The following is a 12,086-nucleotide window of genomic DNA, read 5'->3' as shown; positions in this document are numbered from 1 at the left end:
ACACTGAAGAGTCAACCTGGAAAGAACAATCTAACAAACTTTTGAAACTCTATTTCAATTTTGTTGTCATTGTTGTATGAAATGTGTGAGTTGTTTTCTTGGCTTAATAATACAAAACAAACAATATTTAAACAATGCAGATGCTATTCTGCAGAATGACTTAATATTGCATAGGCTGAGTAGATATATGTTTCAAAAATTTCAACATCTTGAAAAATATAAATTCCTTTTTATATATTTTAATGGCAAAGGAAATATATAACAACCATGGAAAGTTTAAACTGAGGTAGACTAATCAATTAAGCAGGATTTGCTGGCTATGTTTCAAAAAGAAAAGTAAAGCATTTTAAGTACTAAGTATAGTTTGTCTTCATAAACTTCTCCGTTCTCAGAAAACCAATAGAGATTTTTAAAGCAGATTATTAGTTTTCCCATCAAGCATTTAGTTTTTTTGTTGTTGTTTTTTTTTTTGAGACAGAGTTTTTGCTCTTGCCCAGGCTGGAGTGCAATGGCGCGATCTCGGCTCACCGCAACCTCCACCTCCCAGGCTCAAGCGATTCTCCTGCCTCAGCCTTCCCAAGTAGCGGGGATTACGGGCATGCGCCACCAACCCCGGCTAATTTTGTATTTTTAGTAGAGATAGGGTTTCTCCATGTGGGTCAGGCTGGTCTCGAACTCCCGACCTCAAGTGATCCGCCTACCTCGGCCTCCCAAAGTGCTGGGATTACAGGTGTGAGCCACCGCGCCCGGCCAAGCATTTAGTTTTATATTTTGAATTATTTTATTCTTCAGAGAAAAATTACTTGTATCAGCTATTACCCGTATGAGCCTAATTTCCAAATAACAAAGTAGAAGAACAACAGATACGTTTTTCATCTTACAGGACTGAGAAAAATCATCTTCTTTATTAACTTTTAAAAAATAAATTAAACTTCTTTTCTTCCGTCTGGCAGCAGCCATCAGGTAAGCCAAGATGGGTGCATACGAGTACATCCAGGAGCTATGGAGAAAGCAGCAGTCTGATGTCATGCACTTTCTTTTGAGGGTCCATTGCTGGCAGTACCGCCAGCTCTCTGCTCTCCACAGGGCTCCCCACCCCACCCAGCCTGATAAAGCGCACCAACTGGGCTACGAGGCCAAGCAAGGTTATGTTATATATAGGATTCGTGTTCGCCGTGGTGGCCGAAAATGCCCAGTTCCTAAGGGTGCAACTTAAGGCAAGCCTGTCCATCATGGTGTCAACCAGCTAAAGTTTGCTCCAAGCCTTCAGTCCGTTGCAGAGGAATGAGCTGGACGCCACTGTGGGGCTTTGAGAGTCCTGAATTCTTACTGGGTTGGTGAAGATTCCACATACAAATTTTTTGAGGTTATCCTCATTGATCCATTCCATAAAGCTATCAGAAGAAATCCTGACACCTAATGGATCACCAAACCAGTCCACAGCACAGGGAGATGCGTGGGCTGACATCTGCAGGCCAAAAGAGCCGTGGCCCTTGGAAACAGCCATAAGTTCCACCACACTATTGGTGGTTCTCGCCGGGCAGCTTGGAGAAGGCACAATACTCTCCAGCTCCACCGTTACCGTTAATATAAGTAAAGTTTGTAAAATTCATACCTAATCAACAATTTGAAATAATAATATAAATAAAAATATACAATAATAAAAATAATATAAAAAATAATAAAAATAATAAATAAATAAATTTAAATGTTTGGATATAAATAGGTTAAAAATTATGCCTGCGGCCAGGTGCAGTAGCTCATGCCTGCAATCCCAGCACTTTGGAAGGCCGAGGCAGGTGGATCACAAGGTCAGGGGTTCAAGACCAGCCTGACCAACATGGTGAAACCCTGTCTCCACCAAAAAATACAAAAAAAAAAAATTACCTAGGCGTAATGGTGCACGCCTATAATCCCAGCTACTCAGGAGCCTGAGGCAGGAGAATTGTTGAACCTGGGAGGCAGAGGTTGCAGTGAGCCGATCAGGCCACTGCACTCCAGCCTGTGCAACAGAGCAAGACTGAATCTTTGCGGGCGGGGGGTGGAATTATGCCTGCATTTAAAAACTTTGGATTAATAGAAAATTTCATATTAGTCAATGAGATGCCTAAAATACATTGAAAAAGACATTCTATTTGGTCCCTGTCCTTATCAAACAGATTGCATATGAGTGATAAACAGTGCTAGGCCAGATGTTATATTTAGTATAAAACTCAATGGTCTCAGTGAAAGCTTTTCAATACCTTCTAAACTAGTATATACTGAGAAAGGTAGAGAAGACAAGCAGCTTTGGAAATGTTTCTTCATGCCTAGACATATTTTGAAACCTATCACTCAAGGAGATCTGTAATGAAGTGGACACTATTTACCACCACTGAGAATACAGTTTTCCTTGTGATGTCCTTCAATGCGAGACACTGGGTAGAACACTCCAAGGATGACGTAATACAGACTAGATGCACTTCTTGGCTGAAAGCAGCAACAGGTTACATAACCCGGCCAGTCTTCAGTATCCACCAAATCTAATCAAATTGTCCAAACATTACTAACCAATGAAAATTATCCTGAAAGTAGAATGGTGGTTGCCAGAGACTGTGGGGAGCCTGGAATGGGGAGTTACTATTTAATGGGTACAGAGTTTCAGTTTTGCAATATGAAAAGAGTTCTGGAAATGGATTATAGTGATGGCTGCACAACAACGTGAGTGTACTTAATGCCACTGAACTGTATACTTAAAAATAGTTAAGATGGTAAATTTCCTTATAAGCATTTTACCACAATTTTAAAAATAATAAACTTATTGAGAGTCTCAAAAAAAAAGAGAAAATTACCCTGAAAGACTAAAAGGTTAAAGGAAAGCCAACTGCATCGATCTTCATTTGAATAACTGAAAAAAAAAAAAATCAAACAACCAGATAAAATCCTATTTCCAAAAAAAAAGAATAGAACTCTGTCTATTTCATTCAAAGTATCTAAAGATACTTTATACAAGTTTTTAAAAAACTAACATTCTGGCATGTCCTTTCCCAGAAAGGCAATTTGATCATAGAAAACAAAACGATTTTTTTTAAAGATTCGCTTTGATTCCATTTTGAAAAACTACATGTGTAGCACCAAAACATATTTATTCATGGTTATTTTGGATGGTAGAATTAGTGACTACTATTTTTCTTCTAAGATGACTTACATGATTTTCAAAGTGGTAAAATTTTAAACTACAGGGAAAAAAGAGAATACGTTTTTGCCAGTTGCAAAATTCCCAGACCATTTTCTACAATCCTGTTTTCATTTCACAAAAGGGAACTAATACTGAATCAATCTTGGAACCAAAACAAAGGTGTTCTGGGGTTTTTTTGTTGTTTGGGTTTTTTGTTTTTTGTTTTAGTCTTTGTCTTGCAAGCATGCATTCCTGACGATACAGTAAACAACAAAATAATGAAAACCAGCAAGAGGAGAACTATCTTCTCACACCACTGACCCCTTAGTAGAAGCATCAAGGGAGAAGGGGAAGAATGACAGAGAGAAAGGAGACATCAAGTATTCAAGCAAAACCTTAGCAAGAGTCATGTCAGTGTAGCTGCTGGGTACTAGACCACAAAGGAAAGGACTGTGGAATAAAGCAGAGGAAAAAGTAGAGTAGGGGTGGGGTGGGTGGGGTGAAGACTGTACATATGGTTGGATGTAAAGAGCAGGAGAGGCAGAGTGACAGCCGAGAGATGACTCAGGTTTGTTTTCCTTTATTAGCTTAGGAAAAACTTGAACAAATGCCTTTGAGAAGGGTAATGTGCAAAATAACTAGGTAAAAACACCTGAGATATGAAATAATTCAGAGTAAAAAGTTTCTGACAAGCAGTGGCAGACCCAAGAGGCTTCACAAGTGGAGGCTAAGGTGGCAGTGAGCTGTGATTCTACCACTGCACTCCATCCTGGGTAACAGAGTGAGATCCTGTCTCAAAAAACAAAAAATAAAAAGACTAAAACTGCCGTGTGCAGTGGCACAGCTCCTGTAGTCCCCGCGGCTTAGGAGGCTGAGGCAGGAGGATCACTCAAGCCCAGGAGTTCAAGTCCAACCTGGGCAACATAGTGTGACCCCATCTGTAAAAATATAAAATAATAATTAAATAAATGAAATAAAATGAGCAAAATGGTAAACTTTATGTTATACAGAATTTTATAAAAAACACAAAAAAAACTATATAGATCCATCACAATTTCCAGCCAATTACTGACAAGCCAGAGTGAAAGTATACATTTGAAGAATGTCACTACATAGTAAAAAAGAAATAAATAATACTACCTAAGAAAAACTATGACAAGGTAAGGTTAGGGGAGGAAAAAAGAAAACACCAGTAAGAGTGTGGGCTCAGCTCTAGCTTGCAATCTTTAAGATTATTTTCCATTTACTAAAGAGAAAGCTATCACACATGCATTCAAAGTCTAGTGATGAAGACATAAATACACAGACATATATTTCTGAATACATCTTTCTGAAGCAATAACAGAGTGAAATTCTAGGAATAGGATTGGGAAATAATCTCCACTGAAATCAGTACTTTTAAAAAAGTGTTTCCAAACCATATGAACAGCTAATGCCAATCCCACAAAATATGGAGAGCCACCAAAAGTCATGGGATCTTAAAGCCCTACCAGAGCCCCAGCAGCAGCTATCACTGCTCAACACAGGCCACTAAATGATGACAATATGCATATAAAGCAAGTCATTTAGATGTTCTTACATTTTTCAATTTTATTGTAATTACCCAAGTAATGTATGAGTTACTCCTTTGGTTAAAAAGAAAAAAAGCTTAAACAGTATAGATACCAGATAACCATTATTCCCTGCCCCGTTTTAAAGGCTCCTAGTCCCATTTCCTATTATCCAGCCATGATCAGTTTTGCACGTGTCCTTCCAAACTTACCTAAGCATTTTCATATGGATATGCAGACATAAAAGTGCAGAGTTTTATTTCATGTTTAAGATTTTTCTTGGTATAAACTGAATCACACTACATTTTATTCTACAACTAATTTTATCACTCAGTTTTTTTTTTTTTAGAATTCTACCTCATAATTTTTAACTGCTACCCAGTATTTCTAGTAATCCAGATGAACCATAACTTATTTAACCATTCTCCTAGTATTGGACATGGTTTCAATTTGCAGGTATAGTGCGCCGCAATAAGCTTCCCTAAACATGCCAATCTGCATACATATGTATATTTCTATAAGAAAAATATTTAAAAGTACAAATACCACAAACTACACATTTAAAATCTTAGGTCAACTTACACTACTATTAGAGATTAATTTCGCCACACTACACCATCATTGAACATGATTTATCTTTCTAATTTTATTAATGTAATGGAGAAAAATGATTCCTCATTTTTTTAATTTGCATTTTCCTGGTTATTAGTGAGTTTGGGCATATTTGCATGTTTGTGAGCTATCTGTATTTCTTCTAACTATTAACCTTTTTTTTTTTTTGAGATGGAGTCTCACTCTGTCGCCTAGGCTGGAGTGCAGTGGCACAATCTCGGCTCACTGCAACCTCTGCCTCCTGGGTTCAAGTGATTCTCCTGCCTCAGCCTCCTGAGTAGCTGGGATTACAGGCATGTGCCACAACACTCGACTAATTTTTGTAGTTTTAGTGGAGACGGGGTTTCACCACGTTGGTCAGGCTGGTCTCAAACTCCTGACCTCATGATCCATCTGCCTCAGCCTCCCAAAGTGCTGGGATTACAGGCATGAGCCACCGCGCCCAGCCACCATTAACCATTTTTAAATTTAATACAACAGATATCTTATAAAAAAGCAAAGCTGGCTGGTGCGGTGGCTCACACCTGTAATCCCAGCACTTTGGGAGGTAGAGGCCGGCAGATCGCTTGAGGCCAGGAGTTTGAGATCAGCCTGGCCAGCATGGCGAAACCCCATATTTGCTAAAAATAAAAAAAATTAGCCGGGTGTGGTGGCGCACATCTATGGTCCCAGCTGCTTGGGAGGCTGAGGCACAAGAATCACTTGAACACAGGAGGCAGAGATTGCAGTGAGGTGCCGAGATTGCACCAGCGCACTCCAGCCTGGGCGACAGAGTGAGACTCTGTCCCAAAAAAAAAAAAAAGCAAAACTATCTTTTATATATGTAATCTTTTACATATATAAAATAATATATATAAAATATATATAAAATAATATATATAAAATATATATAAGATAAAATATCTTTTATATATGTATACATGTATGTAATATATGTAAATATATGTAATATCTAAACTCTTTTTTTTTTTTTTTTTTTGAGATGGAGCCTCACTCTGCTGCTCAGGCTGGAGTGCAGTGGCGCAATCTCGGCTCACTGCAACCTCCACCTCCTGGGTTCAAGCGATTCTCCTGCCTCAGCCTCCTGAGTTGCTGGGACTACAGGTGTATGTCACCACGCCCAGCTATTTTTTTGTATTTTTAGTAGAGATGGGGTTTCACCATGTTAGCCAGGATGGTCTCCATCTCCTAACCTCATGATCTGCCTGTCCTGGCCTCCCAAAGTGCTGGGATTACAGGCGTGAGCCACCGCGCCCGATCATAATACCTAAACATTCTTATTCAAAATAAAGCTAAAAACTCCACTGACCACACCTGTCCTCATTACAATGTCTCTCTCCGGTAATCACTTAACAGGTGAATATGCATTATTAGACTTCAATATATGCCAAGGGATCCCAAATTGGAGCAATTTTATCCCCCAGGACACAGTTGGCAATGTCTGTAGATAGTTTTGGCTGTCACTACTGGGGCCTGGGGGGACACTACTAGTATCTAGTGGGTAAGATGCCAGGGATGCTGCTAAAAATCCTATAATGTGCAGGACAGTCACCCATGATAGAGTTCTCTAATACATAATATGAATAATGCCACTGTTGAGAACCTATGCTCTATGCTTTTACATAGGTAACTATAAAAATATTTCAGGTTGGGATTCTTTTACCATTAATGGTAAAAGACCATATTGTCCTTACACAAGTTCTCTTTCCATTTTTAATGTCTTAGAGATGTTCTCTGTTGATATATAGAGATCCACCTCAGTCTTTTTAACTACTAAAGAATTCCAAGATATGGCTCTACCTGTTTATGAATTATCTGCTCCTTCACGGACACTGAGTGTGGAAGAATCACCTGGCTGGATGTCACTTCTTGTGCTCAAGGCAGTCTCCTCTGGAGCTGCTCCCATCTTTGCATCCATCCTCTCCTATCTGCGTTTCAGACTGCGGTTTCCTGCTGCATGATCCCATCAGCCATCTCTCTTTCAAAATTCCTCACTGTTTCCAGGACCAGCGTTTCCAGGATCCCACGAGTACTCTTTACCATTTTCCACCTAAATTCTGGTTTGTTGTTTACCTTTAGGTCTTTTCTCTTCAACTTTTTCTCATCCCTGGGAATTTGGGAAAGGAAGATGAAGTCTAGCTCATCCCAACAGCCTTAATTATAAGTCAGGACTTTTAAATTTTTTCATTTCTTAACACAGGAAATATATAGTGTATGTATTTTTAATTTAAAAATCAAAGATTATAAACAAGAACATAGTTTTCTACAATTAATCAGTTAAAACTTATTTTTAAGACTGTCATGAAAAGCATCAACTAATCTAGTGAGCATCCACTATGATATAAAAATGAGTAGATGAAAGTGATCATACCAGTCCTAAATTATTACAGCCATTCCTCTATTTATGTACCTTAATGGTGAGTATCTTTCTCATAGTATCTATTCAGACATCGTGGCATTCCTAGAAACTCTAAAAGCTGGCTTTCTGGGCTCAGATTCCATTTCCCACATTACCCAATATTTTTGCTGGGATCCCAAAAGACAGGACAACTCTTGATTTATGGTATATGGCTGTCTAGTTTCTCACCAAAAACTTTCAGATGAGTATTACAAATAGCAGCAAAATCAACCACTCAAAAGCTTCCTGGTATAGTTAGCTCCCAGACATTGAAGGTAATCATGAAAAGCAGTTACAGAGCTCAAGAAGTTTTCCTTAGCACGTCATTTTTCACTGAGCAGTGAGATGAAATTTAAAGACATCAGAAATATCTGGGGCCGGGCATGGTGGCTCATGCCTGTAAACCCAACACTTTCGGAGGCCAAGATGGGAGGATCATTTGAGCCCAGGAGTTCCAGACCAGCTTGGGCAACACAGAGGCCCCATCTCTACAAAAAAAAAATTTCTTTTAATTAGCCAGACATGGTGGCTGGCACCTGTAATCCCAGCTACTTGGGAGGCTGAGACAGAATGATTGCATGAGCCCATGAGTTGGAAGTTGCAGTGAGCTATGGTCGTGCCACTACACTTTAGCCTGGGTGACAGAGCAAGACCCTGACTCAAAACCAAATAAACAACAACAACAAAAAGAAAACAAAAATGTCTAGAAGTGCTTTATTTTCTATTCAAAAATAAATATCTTTCTCCCCATTTCCCAAAAAAGAAAATTCTTCTATACCCGAAGACAGAATGAGTACTTTGAAGGAGCTCAAGAAACAATTATTTCTTCCTATTCATCCAAGACTAATAATTAATAAAGATTTTTTTTTTTTTTGTGGATGCAGAGTCTCATCTCGCTCTGTCACCCAGGCTGGAGTACAGTGGCACAATCTCAGCTCACTGCAATCTCTGCCTCCCAGGTGCAAACGATTCTCATGCCTCAGCCTCCCAAGTGCCTGGGACTACAGGTGTGCACTACCACAGCTAGCTAACTTTTTTTGTATTTTTAGTAGAGACGGGGTTTCACCATGTTGGTCAGGCTGGTCTCAAACTCCTGACCCTCAAATGATCCACCCACCTCAGCATCCCAAAATGCTGGGATTACAGGCATAAGCCACCACACCTGGCCAAAAATATTTTAACTCAATAGTTAAAGACCCAAAGTGATTGTGCCATTCACTAAATTTACCTGCAACTCCTTAAGTAGGCCCAGCTACCAGGAACAGAAGTTCCTCTTTAGGGACTTAGTTTACAGAGCATAAGAGAACTACACTCAGATAAACACAGCAAGAGTAGCAGGATTGAAAAAAAGAAGGGTACCTGTATCTCAACTCCTACCTTCCTTGGAATTGAAGCCCATGTAAGGGGGAGAATCAGAGCCCAAAATGTGAAAAAACATAAATGTATCGGGGAGATCAAATTACCTACTAGTCGAAGAATGACCCACCTCCAGCGGCACTGTCATACACAGGGAGCCTGATATGCTATGCTGGGCCACCAGCTGAACCATATCAGATGAAAGCCCAAGCATGATGTCAGCAAGCTTACCAGCCTCATACTAGGACAACCACATAGACTCTAGTATGTAAGAAGGCTCATTTCAGCTGGGTGTGGTGGCTCATGCCTGTAATCCCAGCACTTTGAGAGGCCGAGGCGGGTGGATCACCTGAGGTCAGCAGTTTGAGAACAGCCTGGCCAACATGGCAAAACCCCATCTCTACTAAAAATATAAAAATTAGCTGGGTGTGGTGGCACACGCTTGTAATCCTAGCTACTCGGAAGGCTGAGGTAGGAGAATCACTTGAACCCAGGAGGCAGAGGTTGCATGAGCCGAGATCATGCCACTGCACTCCAGCCTGGGAGACAGAGCAAGACTCCATCTCAAAAAAAAAAGAAAAAAGAAGGCTCATTTCATCTCATAGAGATTTCAGGAAGAATTAGTCCTTTAATTTTTGGAAATAAATTTGTGACAAGAGGTACTATAAAGACGGGTTAAAGACACCCTACCTGGCAGCAGCAATAGGCAAGGAAAAAATGAATGGTTGAATGAAGGGCTATATTCCACCTGTCTTTTATTTCAAAATCTAACTTTTCTCCAAGTCCAAACATCTGGCTGGCTTAGGAAAGAACACTTAGTGCAGCTGTTGGCATGCCTCTTTTGTGTAAAAGAGTAAATAAATAAATTCAAATATAAAGAAACAACTGGACAGCACAAGGTAGAAAAACACTACCTTATAGGAGGTGGCAGCTGGCTCTCTGAAGAGAAAAGACTGGAGAAAAAAAAAATCCGCCCTACTGGAAGAAAAACTGTATATAATAAAAAGATCAGAAAAAATGAATTTCTAAGTATTACTGCCAACACTCAAAGTCATCAAAATATATTTCCCAAAACATTAGCTCCTATTTCCATTTAAACAGTACTTGCCTCTGTTTTCCACTCTCTTCTGTAATTCAACTATTTGATGTTCCACCCATCATATCCCTTTAACATTAACTAAATCATGAACACTTCCTTTCTTTTCCCTGATCCACTCAAAAATTTATTGCAGGTATACTTTATTACAGCAAGGTATAAAAAGATGATAAATCACAGTCCTCTACCCCTCCAGAAGTTTGGTCTGGTATGAAAGACAGACTTATACACCAACTGCAATTAAGAGTAATAAAGGTTGGGTGTGGTGGTTCACGCCTGTAAACTTAGCACTTTGGGAGGCCAAGGCGGGCGGATCACTTGAGGTCAGCAGTTTGAAACCAGCCTGGCCAACATGGTGAAACACTGTCTCTACTAAAAATACAAAAAAATCAGCTGGACATGGTGGCGCATGCCTGTAATCCCAGCTACTCGGGAGGCTGAGGCATAATAATCACTTGAACCTGGGAGGCGGAGGTTGCAGTGAGCCGAGATCACGCCACTGCACTCCAGCCTGGATGACAGAGTGAGACTCCGTCTCATAAATAAATAAATAAATGTAATAAAAAATAATATGTACAAATGGTTTCACAAAGAATTGGCTACTGAACAATAAAACTGGATTTCTAATAAATGAAAAAAAATGAGAGAGAACTAAAAGAGTACATTCGAAATGATGGAAATGTGAAAGGTGCCAGTCTATTTAGAAACCTGTGAGATGGCTTGAAAATAAAGTGTATGAAAAGGGACTGATGGGAAAGGATGGTAGAAGAAAAATCAGTAGGAACTTGAATGGATCTTGAATGTCACGGTAAAGTGTTTGGATTTTGGGAAGTCTGTGATTCTCAATGTTTATCTCCTATGGAAAGAAAATAACATCCACAGGAGGCAAGCTATACTGCATCATTAATAGCAGCTTACTATATATTACTGCAGTTGAGTCATTCAAACAATTAGCTGTAACACTTTCCTTTCTCTCCCAGCAACCTCAGATGAAGGTTAGGACACAGTGCTATCAACAATGAAAACCTCTTTATTTTCCTCTGTTATCTAACCAAACTTTTACCATAATATGGGATACACAACATAGTATACAGGATGCAAACATGCATTCTGCTAATTCCTTCCCACATTTGTTTTTTAAGTAGCTTTCAAGAAACACCCCTGGCCATTCTAACTGCAGGTAAGATGGACTAAGCATGCTCCACCCCAACTATCCCACTGAATGCAACTATGAAACCTCAATAGAATGCATGAATCAAGTATTTACAGACTTGGAAAAGCAGACAGTAGCAGGCAGATCACGGAGAAAAGAATTCGAATTACTATAAACAAGTGGTGAGTTTTATCATTTTCTTTTCCTCCCATGATCCCCCTGCCCGACCTTGGAAGAGCCTGAAGTGCAAAGTAGGCATGAGGACACTGATGGAGAGAACTCCAGGAAAGCCCCTATTCGTCTCACTCAAAAGGCAGAAAAGGGAGCTCCTGATACTTACAACATTATGGAAATCTCAATTCCCATATTTTTTTTTTATTTTGCTCTATTCTTTTTTGCCCCAACCCCCAAGTAATTTTGTGGCTGTGGTACCAGTGGCAGACACAGGTGCCAGCAAGAGCCAAAACAACGAGAGAAGAAACATTCTTCTCCAGTCAGTGAAACTGCAGTCTCAAGAGGGCAGGTAAAACCCCAAGGTTTTTTCTACTCTGTCTGTGCTCTTTACACGTCCTGGACACCAAACACAAAATTTGAACAGCAGAGCAAGGTGACTAAAACCTCAGATTTCTAAGTAAGAAGACTGAACAGTGAAGGCCTAAAGAACCAGAATGGGAGAAGCTAGCATGGAGAAGTGACACAATAAAGTTGTTTATGAACTTCTGAGCTCATCCCTAGGTTGGGCATGTATAGATGTAATCCTAATA

The 12,086-nt window shown here is 39.7% G+C and overlaps 1 protein-coding gene and 1 pseudogene across 5 annotated transcripts in view; one reads left to right on the top strand and one right to left on the bottom strand.

Annotated features, from left to right (window-relative positions):
• PCCA (propionyl-CoA carboxylase subunit alpha) overlaps window positions 1-12,086 on the bottom strand; it is a 461,053-nt gene that overhangs the window by 398,141 nt on the left and 50,826 nt on the right. The gene's annotated exons all lie outside the window — the stretch shown is intronic.
• Window positions 947-1,605, top strand: LOC100458226 (large ribosomal subunit protein eL15-like; annotated as a pseudogene).

This window comes from Pongo abelii, chromosome 14, assembly GCF_028885655.2.
Source record: "Pongo abelii isolate AG06213 chromosome 14, NHGRI_mPonAbe1-v2.0_pri, whole genome shotgun sequence".
NCBI lineage: Eukaryota > Metazoa > Chordata > Mammalia > Primates > Hominidae > Pongo > Pongo abelii.
The sequence above is the reverse complement of the archived record's forward strand: the minus strand, read 5'-3'. Positions and strand labels throughout refer to the sequence as shown.